Source organism: Microtus ochrogaster, chromosome 10 (assembly GCF_000317375.1).
Source record: "Microtus ochrogaster isolate Prairie Vole_2 chromosome 10, MicOch1.0, whole genome shotgun sequence".
NCBI classification, from domain to species: domain Eukaryota; kingdom Metazoa; phylum Chordata; class Mammalia; order Rodentia; family Cricetidae; genus Microtus; species Microtus ochrogaster.
The window spans coordinates 25824340-25835399 of NC_022016.1; the positions used below are offsets into that span (position 1 = coordinate 25824340).

At 42.1% G+C, this 11060-nt stretch overlaps 1 protein-coding gene across 2 annotated transcripts in view; it reads left to right on the forward strand.

Annotated features, from left to right (window-relative positions):
- The window catches only part of Focad (focadhesin), a 290677-nt gene that overhangs the window by 9761 nt on the left and 269856 nt on the right, over nt 1-11060 (forward strand). The window contains exon 1 of one of the 2 annotated variants that reach the window (XM_026781891.1): nt 5106-5124. The exons of the other annotated variant lie outside the window; for it this stretch is intronic. The gene's annotated coding sequence lies outside the window, so the exon portion shown is untranslated. Of the gene's footprint in view, nt 1-5105; nt 5125-11060 lie in introns of those variants that run through there. 2 annotated transcript variants of the gene reach the window in all.

Here is an 11060-nt window from a genome sequence, read left to right on the forward strand (position 1 = left end):
ATTTTTTTTTTCTCATACAAATACATCTACTCCCAGCTCCCTACATCTCCCCTCTTCCTGATCCACTTCCCTTCTCTCTGCCTGTAGAAAGTAGCAGCCCTCCAAGAGACAACAATGACAAAATAAGACAAGGCAAGAGCTCTTCCATTGAAACTGGACAAGTAAACCCAACAGGAAGAAAAGAGTTCTGGGAACAGGCAAAAGAGTCAGAGATGGACTTGTACCCGCTGTTAGGAGTCCTACAAGCTAACAGTCAGAGCATATATACACAGGCCCCATGATTGCCTCTTCAGTCTCAATGAGTCCATTTACGCCCTGCTTAGTTGATTCAGTGGACCGTGTTTTCCTGGTGTCCTTCAATCCCTCTGACTCCTATACCCTCTCTTCCCCTTCTTCCTCGAGATTCCCTCAGCTTCGAGGGGAGGGACCTGATGGAGACCTCCAATTTATACTTTCTCTCTCGCTGTTGGTCTCTGCATATACTCCCATCTGCTGCTGGAGGAAGCTTGTCTGATGATGACAGACAAGGTACCAATCTATGAGTATAGCAGACTATCATTAGGAATCATTTTATTGATTTTCTTTTTTTGTCCTTTTTTTTTTTGCCAGTTGTATTTGGTTCTATGCTAGGCCTTTGGGCTAGCCAGTCTCTGGTTCATGGCCATCCAGGTAATGTCAAGCATGGGCTCCCTCTCATAGAGAGGGCCTCAAGTTAAATCAGACATTGGTTGGCTACTTTCCCAAGTTCTGTGCCACTGTTGCTCAAAGGATTTGTGTCTGGATTGGTGTCCAGGTTTCTTTTTCCATAGTCTGCAGAGTACCTCCCCTAACCCAAAAGACTAAACATAGGAGTGAGTGCTCAATATAGCTTTACCTCTGTGTGTTCAATGAGCTATGTGGATGTTGTCCTTGGCAATGGAGCCCTGCTCTCAGTGTTTGGAGAGAGACCCTCTGTCCTAGCATTGGCTTGGGTTGTTTAGGAATCTCCACAGGACCCCCTTGGCCAACAACTCCACAGAATACAACACAGTCCCACCACTGGAAGTCTTGCCTCGCTATAAGAGATGGCCATTTCAGACTCTGTGCCCTCCATTACTAGGAATTCTCAGTAGGATCACTCTCACAGATTCTAGGAAGTTCCCTTTGAATTAGGTTCCTAAGCCCCCGCCCCAGATATGATTCCTTTTGCTTCTGTTTCCACCTGCTCCCAGTCCACACACAAAATTATTTCCTCTTCCCAGGGAGTTCCATTCATCTCTCCTGGAGCCCTCCTCTTTACCTAACCTCTCTGGGTCTGAGGATTGTAGCTTGATTATTGTTTACATAACAGCTAATATCTGCTTATCAGTGACTACATACTATATTGGTCTTTGTGAGTCTGGGCTACACCTCTCAGGATGATTTTTTTCTTGATGCATCCATTGGCCTGCAAGTTTCTTAATGTCTTTTTTTAACAGCTGAGTAATACTCCATTGTTAAATGTATCACATTTTGTTATTGATTCTTTCATTGAGAGACACATGTAAGTTGTTTCCAGTTTCTGTCTATTATGAATATGCTTCCATGAACATAGTTGAGCATAGTTACGGTAGGATGGAACATTCTTTGGGTATATGCTCAAGAGTGGTATACCTGCCACTTGAGGTAGATCAATTCTCAGTGTTCTAAGGAGTTGCCATATTGATTTCCATAGTGGCTGTACAAGTTTGCACTCCTACCAGCAATGGAGGAGTGTGTAACACCCTGCCAGGCCCATTTTCTTTCTTCTTTAAAGCGTCTTACTGTGGAAAATTTCAAATGCAACATGAATAAAGAGTTATATAAGTTAACTTAATTTCACCAAATTATTTTGTCAATCTCATGTTAGCTTTAACATTTATCTACTACAACCCATCATACATTTGCCTATTTATTTCCTCTTTCTTTAGCTTTGTGTGTGTGTGTGTGTGTGTGTGTGTGTGTGTATGTGTGTGTGTGTGTGTGTGTATACACATTCGTACACAGTCTTGGTGTGTAACTCATGCTGGTCTTGAATTTGTAATCCTTTGTTGCTGCCAGTCCAGCTCTGGGATTACAGGTCTGTGCCATCATGCCCAACTAGTTTATAGGGTTTTAAAACTGCAGGATGCCTAGTGCTTAGGGGGTTAGTGAGGCTTTGCAGCAAGGCAGAAGTAGATGGGCTTGGCAGATGCTGGTAGCAGCAGTGGAGCTGTGTATGTATTCATTGTGACTCCTGAATACAGCCAAGCATATAAGTCCCAGCATTTGTTGTGTGTAGTCAAGGGTAGTTCCAAATAACAAATAACTATATACTCTAATCTTGGCATTATTTGTTGTGTAGGTTTTTTTTTTTTTTTTTTACAGAGATGGACAGAAACAAATCATACTCTAAGGATTTAGGAGGCTCACATGTCATTGTATTATTTTAAAAACAGATGAATAACTGCTTAGTTGTCTACATTTTAGTGTCGTTTCTGCTTTCTTCCCATTATCTGACCCATAGCTTATGGATTCTATATTACCTTTTTCTAGCAGTCCACCATATCTAGTTTACCAAGAATGTTTAAAAAATTGGTTTACTCAGCCTGCCACTGAAACTTGTATCCTTGGCTAGGTGAACTCGTGTAGATGGTGACTGTAGTTAATAACAATGTGTTCTGGACCTTGGAGGGAGGTGTACTTGCTGCTCAAAGCATGAGGTCTTGAGTTCAACAACTGTATCACTTCCTGCCCAACATCCTCCAAACATCCCTGTAGACTTCCATGTACACTGGTCTGTATATACACATATACAGTGGTGTGTACACATAGACACCTGCACATACCACACATACCACACATGTACTTACAGAATAAACTTATACTTAAAAAACATACTGTATTGTGTACTAGAACCTAGTGAGAGTAGTTCTCAGGTGTCCTGAACCTGCCTTCGCCACAGGTAACTATGAGGTGATGGAATGCTAGACTGATTGAAATGACCAGTTCACAACATATACCTACATCAAAACCTTTATGCCCTAAGCATATATAATTAAACCTCTTTTTATTACTGTTGTTATTATTACTTTTGGGGTTGGGGGAAGTGATGTGTTAATGTGGAAGTCAGAAGAGAACTTTCAGTTCTCTACTTCGGGGATCAAACTCAGGTTCCCAGATTTGCATGGCAAGCACTTTAACCTTTTAACCTGCTGAATCATCTTGCTAGCTCAGAAGGGGTGTGTGTGTGTGTGTGTGTGTGTGTGTGTGTGTGTGTGTGTGTGTATCTAATGAAACAAGATCTTATTATATAGCCCTGGCTGGCCTCAAACTTATTATATAGTCCAGGCTGGCCTTGAACTTCACCACACCCATCCTGTATATATAATTTTTTAAATTGTCAATAAAACCTCAGTACGATATAGGAAAATGTAAAAGCATAAATGAAAATATATATCTAAAGTCTAACTCGTCACTGTCTCTTTCCTGATATGTCTATACATTCCCCTATATTCTTCTTGCCTATCTAACAAACTTACCCTCCCTCCCTCCCTTCATTGAGTCTCATGTGGTCAAGACTGGCCTCTAACTCAAACCTACTCTATTCCCAAGGGGAACCTTAAACTAATGTTTATCCTTCTTCTACCTCTTGCATTCTGGGATTACAGGGCTGTACCACTGGGTATGTCCAGTTTTTATAAGTTGCTAGGGCTCAAACCCACGGCTTCATGCATGCTAGGTAGCACTTGCCCATGGAGCTATGGGCCTAGCTCCTCTTCTGTATTATAGCAGTAACCTCATAACAGGGGCCTCATTTCCCTTCTTTTTTTTTTGGAGGGGGGCTGTAGTCACTTAGGAGCTGTGATAATCTTTAGAAAATGTCAGCCAAACATGTTTCTGTCCCACATACTCTGGTACTTGCAATATTGGCTCAGAGATGTGCATGTCTCGCAGCAAAATCCCTGTAAGCCCCAAGGTGACTGGATGCTGCTTCATCTTTCAGTTTCACTTCCCAGCTGCCTCATCTTGAGCCAACAAAACTGGTGTCTTAGATAGAGGATGCTAAGGATCCTCTGCCTACGGCCATTTCTCTCAGTGTTTAAGATTTTTATCATTAGTTGTGTGTATCTGTTTGTGTCTCTGTGTGCACGCATGCACAGCTATGTGGGTGCCCACTGAGGCCGGAAGTGTCAGGTCCTTCTAGAGCTGAAGTTACAGGTGGCTGTGAGCCGCCAGTTATGGGTTCTGGGAACTGAATTTGGGTTCTCTAGAGAACAGTAAACTCTCACAACTACAGAGCCACCTTTCAGTTCCCCAAAGACTTCTTTATTCTTTAACAGATGCTAACATATGTGAAGACTGTCCTCGTTCTTACCGACTAATGGCAGCAACTTTGCCTTTGCCGATACTATGTTGTATGTTTATTAAAAAATCTATATAAACGAAATCTTCCTGCTGCAGTTTTGCCGCTAAAATTTTGTGCCCTCTACTGATTAAGTGACTCGAGAATGTTGAGCACCCTGGAGGAAGACAATTTTTCTTCAGAGGCAGATGATGAATCTCCTGACAAACAGTTTAGCACCAAGTGTAATTCCATTAGATTACTTGTTTGGAGTTGTGCAGGGCTGTCACAGCTCCTAATAACTCATAGGTGTGGCTTTCTCATCACATAGTACTTAGTAAGAGGCATAATTGGATCAAATGAGACTCTTTTTTAGCCTTGGTGCTATGATGAAACTGCCTTTTAGGTAGGTGATAAAAGACCATGGCTTCCAGTGATTTTTATTGAGAGTAAAATAATTTATCTTATGCCTTTATTTGGATATAACTAATAACTCCATTGTAATGAAAGAAAATAATATATACCCATTGTAAGAAAAAATTAACATAGCAAAGATAATGACAAACGTAATAGAATATTATCATAATATCACCTATTATGCTCTTAGCAGAGATAACCTGTTTGTTTACTTTGTTCTTTTTCTCTCTTTTTTATTCTGTTGTAAGCATTTCTTTCACATGTATGTATGTATGTATGATATGTGTGTGTGTTTCAGAGGCTAGCCTTAGGTGTCAGACCTCGTCCATCTTGATGGAGAGAGAGCCTCTCACTGTGACTGCTGTAGATGCCATGCCAGCTGACCTGTGAGTGGACGAGTGTCCTGTCTCCTGCTCTCAAGGTTTGGGTAGTCTTACTCTGGGATTAGGTGCTTAAGCTGTGTCCAGCTTTTTCTTTTCCTCCTCCCTTTTAAAAGGATTTATTTCCATTATTTAAAAAAGTATATGTATAGCCGGGCCACCGAGGCACACACCTTTAATCCCAGCACTCAGGAGGCAGAGACAGGTGGATCTCTGTGAGTTTGAGGCCAGCCTGTTCTACAGAATAAGTTCCAGAACAGCTAAGACTGTCACAGAGAAACCCTGTCTCAAGAAAGAAAAGTATGTGTGTGTCTGTTTTGGGGTCTGTGCACACAAGTGCAGGTGCCAGAGAAATCATAAAAAGTGTAGATCCCCTGGGGCTGGCGTTACAGGTAGTTGTGAGCTGCCCAACACAGACCCAGTTGGGCAGATTTCTCTATAAGAGCAGTATGTACTCTAAATCACTGAACCATCTCTCTAGACCTTTGCCTCCAGCTTTCCTGGGTCTCGGGGTCCATGCTCAGCCCTTACGAGCGGCTAGGAGAAAGCTAACTCTCCCAGAGTGGTTTAGGTTTTGGCCTATGCTGGGCTTTCATCCAGTCCTCATCTACTTAGTCTTTCACTTCTAACAGGCTAAAACGTTCCATTAAGACTATATATGTCAAAATAGGGTATTGGCTTAAAAATTTATGAAATTAAATTCTTGTAAGCAGCTGTGTATTATTTTGTAACATCTGTCTGAAAACAATCTGAGAACAGGGCGTGGTGGCATATGACTTTAATCCCAGCATTTGGGAGGCAGAGGCAGGTCAGCCTGTCTACGTAAGCCAGCCAGGGTTAAATGGTGAGACTCTGTCTCAAAAAACAGAAAACAAAACAAAACAAAAACACCCACAAACAAGAGCACACCACTTCTCCCCGCTTCAGAAGGATGTGAGGCTTTGAGGACAATCTGGCTGATATTCACCATTCCTTTGATCACCAGGGATAAGTCAGCGAACCTGGCTCGCTGGAGGCAGGACTGGGCGGGGTGGGGGAGCATCTTTTTCATTCATCATCACACCAGGTGCATCCATCCCTCTGGGAGCTCCACAGGACCATTTTATAGAGCAGGACCATCCTCAAGAATGCATTGCATGTTGGAAACCCTAGGTTCACCCCAGTGCCAGAGAGACAAGCAAACACAAAATACTAAGCCAAACCCTAAAACGGGAACAAACCTAAGTTAACTTTACCGATAGGTATTCCGCAATCTGTCCTTTACAAATTGGATGTAAGCATTTCCTTCCAGGCTCATCTTCTGATTCTTCATGCTGTTTGTTATCTCTTTTGATGAAGAACTATTTACTCCTGATTTCCTGCCCAGAATGACACAGGTTAGTCATGTATCAGGTTATCAAGAATCCTACCAAGAAATCTGGCCAGGAAAAAATGGTAGCTGTTTTTAGAAAAGATTAGTAAGTGTTACTGCTTTGGGTAATTACATGTTTAAAATGCCTTTTACCCCGGTGGGAAGAACAACGAAGACTGCTGTGTGCTTTGAAAGGGTTGTGATGGAGAGCGGATTAAGAGCTTGGCCGTGATAAATGATAGCTGTCAACTGCAGCGTTCATGTAAAACCTAGGATGCATTCATGGAACAGACTCATTTTCCATCCCCATCAGGGTCAGCTGCAAACAGTGAAGGAAGCTTCTGAGCTTTTGCATGTGTTTTGAATTTTTAAGAAAGCATGCCCAAATGAAAAACAGTGTATTTAATAACATCCCAGAATTTTGTTTATTTGAGCTTTGGGTTTTGCTAAAGTTTACCTTTGTACAACCTATACAGCAGTAATTTCCTTAACTAAAAGAAGAGCTTCCAATAAGGGGTAAGTGAACCAATTATTTACCAACCTTAAACATGTTGGCAGCTGAATTCACATGTTATATTAATGTGGAAATAAAGTTATTTGAAAATTTATTGTTTTCTTCTGTTTCCTGTCACTTGTTTTAGTTTTTGCTTTTGAGCCTTAATTAGTGAGAAAGAGGTAGTAATCCTTAGAACTGGAGAGGGACCACATGGTTGAGAGTGCTTGTCCCACCATCATGAGGGCTGCAGTTTGAATCCCAGCATCAACATTGCACGCTGAGCTTGCCACACAAACATCTGTAATCCCGACACTGAGCTGGGCAACTGGGATTTACTGGCTTTTAGACTATGTGAGACTTGAGTGCTGGGTTCAAGGAGAGACTCTGTCTCAGAGAAACAGGCGGAGAGTGATGGAGGAGGACACCTGATGTCATTTTTTTGGCTGCTGTGAAACACTGCTGTGTACATATGTGTGCATACAAACATGCACAGACACACAAAAGTAAATATTAAAGATGTAAATTCTCTTATTTTTTTCATTTTGTGCTTTGGTCAGCTGCTCATGATTCTAATAGTTTTTGACCTTATTTTATATCAGATACTGTATTAAACATGGTAATTCAACAGACATTAATCAGCTGCTTATATTGCAGCCCTGCAATGGTGAGTAAGATGCGGAAACTTGAGACCCAAACGTGCAGCGTAATTATTTAGTAGCTTTCGGGAGAGAGGAGCTCTTTGTGTTTGGTCCACTTCCTCACTGGCATCCAGGGTCTGATCACATGCAGGTATTGCACAGATGAGAATGACCGCTTCATAGTGAGAAGTCCTCCATGTCTTGAGCAGGAAGGAACATTAGAGACAACTGCCTTCCCAGTGTGTTCTCTCTACACCATATACACGTATTCCCTTTGCCTGGAACACAACGTCAAGTTGTAGTTTAAGCCCTGAGGTAGCTACAGGAACTGAGAAGGAATATGTGGTAGCTTCCTCTAGATCAGTGACTCTCAAACTTCATAATTCTGCAGCTTTTTAATACAGTTCTTCATGTTACAGTGATTCCCAACCATGAAATTACTTTTGTTGCTACTTCATAACTGTTAACTTTGCTTCTGTCATGAACTGTAATGGGGGAAAAAACCCCCTCTGTTTTCCGAAGGTCTGAGGCAACCCCTGTGAAAGGGTCTCTTAATCCAAAGGGGTCTCGACCCATAGGTTTAGAACCACTGCTCTAGATCATTGTGCTTTGGGCATTTGTTTCTTCCCGAACACTCCACTGTTATTGCAAACCCCGAGTTTATGTATGCAAACTCATCTGTTCATATATTTCCCTGTTTAATCGAGCCATGCTTTGAACTGTCACATGGTGCCCTTACAGAGGTGGTGCTAGTTCAGTGTGGTAGTGTCTGAGTAAGCACTTAGGGGCTTAGTTGCTCTCCCCTATTTTAATAATAATGTTCTTATTTATTTATTTATTAATTATGTATACAATATTCTGTCTACATGTATGCCTACAGGCCAGAAGAGGGCACCAGATCTCATTACAGATGGTTGTGAGCCACCATGTGGTTGCTGGGAATTGAACTCAGGACCCTTGGAAGAGCAGGCAATGCTCTTAACCGCTGAGCCATCTCTCCAGCCCAATAATAATGTCCTTATTAAAGAAAATGGGCTGGGTGTGGTGGCGTACACCTTTAATCCCAGTACACAGTGGTAGAGACAGTTGGGGGCTCAGGGTAATAGGGCAGCCTGGTCTGCATACTGAGTTCCAGGTCAGCCAAGGCTACATAGTCCTTGTCTCAAGAAAAACAAAAAGCAAACAAAACTCTAACCCAACAAACAAAAACACTCCCAAAGAAACAACCCCCCCCCCCCCCGCCCAAAAACCCACATCCCAACACCCGAAAAAGTTGCTACCGGTGACTTTTGATTGGCTAATTCTTGTGATGAAAGTGTCTAGTCTTTATCCTCTGATAGCTGTTCATTTAGGTGAACTGAAGTCTAGAAGTCAAGTATGCAAATGTAGTAGATGTGTTGTTCGTCATGGAGTCAGAGCTTATATGTTCTGTGCTTTGGGCTCCCTTCATATGTCGCTGTTACACATTAGTCTTGTTTCGGTGTTTTTAGGCTTTCACTGCATTCAAAGACAGTGATTTGCATTTGCAGCTCTGGGAATTTGATACTCTATATACAAACCTAGTTTTTCTTCAAAGATTTCCCTCATTCCTGAAATACTATAACAAATAGAATCAGGCTAAGAATAGCACTAGCCAGCGTTCGAAAAGGGTTTGCTAGGTGTTTGACTTTGAGTGAAAGACTTCAATCATTATCTTAAGTTTTCAGAAACTTACTGCCAACTATGCTTGATAGAGGAGTGGTAGTCTGAAAAAGAATGACTCCCGTAGATGCATTTATTTGAATGCTTGGTCACCAGCAGGTACAACTTTTGGGAAGGACTAGAAGCTGTGGCCTTATTGGAGGAAATGTGTTGCTAAGGATGAACTTGAGGTTTCAAGGCCTGTGCTCTCTGCCTTCTGCTTTTGGTTCAAGATGTGAGCTCTCCACTGCTCCTGCCTTCACTTTGTCATTACTTGCTCTAGAGCTGGAACTGTAAGCTCAATTAAACACTGTCTTTGTCCTGGCCTTTTATCACAGTCATAGAAAAGTAACTAATACAAGTGGTTAAACATGAGATTTGTAGATAGACTCCGAGTATGTTATGGCTAATCTTGGTTATCAATGTGACATACCTGGGAAGAAAGAACCCCCATTAGGGAATTGGCTCCATTAGATTGCCTCGTGGACAAGTCTGCAGGACATTTTCTTGATTGCTAGTTGATGTTGGAGGACTCAGCTCACTGTGAGCGGTGCCATCCTTGCACAGTTGAGCCTGGGCTGTATCAGAAAGCTAGTTGAGCGAGTTAGGAGCAGGCAATAAGCAGCGGTCTTCCTTGGCTTCCCTTCAGGATGGGCTGTAACCCGTAAGCCACATAAGCCCTTTCCTCCCCCAAGTTGATTTTGGTGATGTTATTCATCAAAGCAGCAACAACCAAATAGCCAAAATAGTAGTCTGTACTCTGCTTCTTTACACAGACAACTGTGACTTCCCTGCCTCACTTGCTTTTTCACACAGACATGAAGATAATAGTGTTCCTAAGGTGGGGTGCTTGCTCCTTGTGAGAGAATCCTTGCAGAGTAGCTGCAGTGCTTCTTTGCCACATGGTAAAGTTTTCAATAAATTCTGCTTGTAAATATTGCCATATGACCACAGGCAAATCCCTTAAACCAATGTAAATGGCTCCTGGGATCTTACTCCGAGTGTTTTTGGAACTGTTAAGTCGAACATGATTTCTAGGTTCTCTGATGGCCTCTTTGTTTGCCTAGCGAGTCTCTATGACTATGAACTGACTGTATGGGGCTCTAGCCGTTAAAAACAGATGTTCCTGCTTTCAAGAGTCTGCATTTCACTGAACTGGTGGTGGGTGCAGTAGGGTGGAGAAGTAGAAAGAAGTATCAATGACTTGAGATTATGGTTAAAAGCTGTGAAAAATTAGGCGAGGGCCAGCCTGTTCTAGACTTTCAGGGCTACATAGTGCTATCTTGTCAAAAAACAAAACAAGCTTGGCGATGGTGGTGCACACCTTTAATTCCAGCATTCGGGAGGCAGAGGCAGGTGGATCTCTGTGAGTTCGAGGCCAGCCTGGTCTACAAGAGCTAGCTCCAGGACAGGCTCCAAAGCTACAGAGAAACCCTGTCTTGAAAAGAGAGAGAGAGAGAACAAAACAGAATCCCAAAAGAAAAACCTCAAACCAACCAATAACAACAACTACAATACAACAACTCCCCCAACCAACCAAACAAAAAAATCAGAGCCCCAAAGTTAAAAAGAGCCCAAGATTTCCTATTCAGATTCTAGTTAACTTTTAACTCTCATGATCAACAATACAGTGAGGAATTTTTTTGTGTGTGTGTTTTATTTTTTATTTTTTTTCACATTTATTTTTTTTAAATTTATTTATTTATTAAAGATTTCTGTTTCTTCCCTGCCACCGCCTCCCATTTCCCTCCCCCTCCCTCAATTAAGTCCCCCCCCC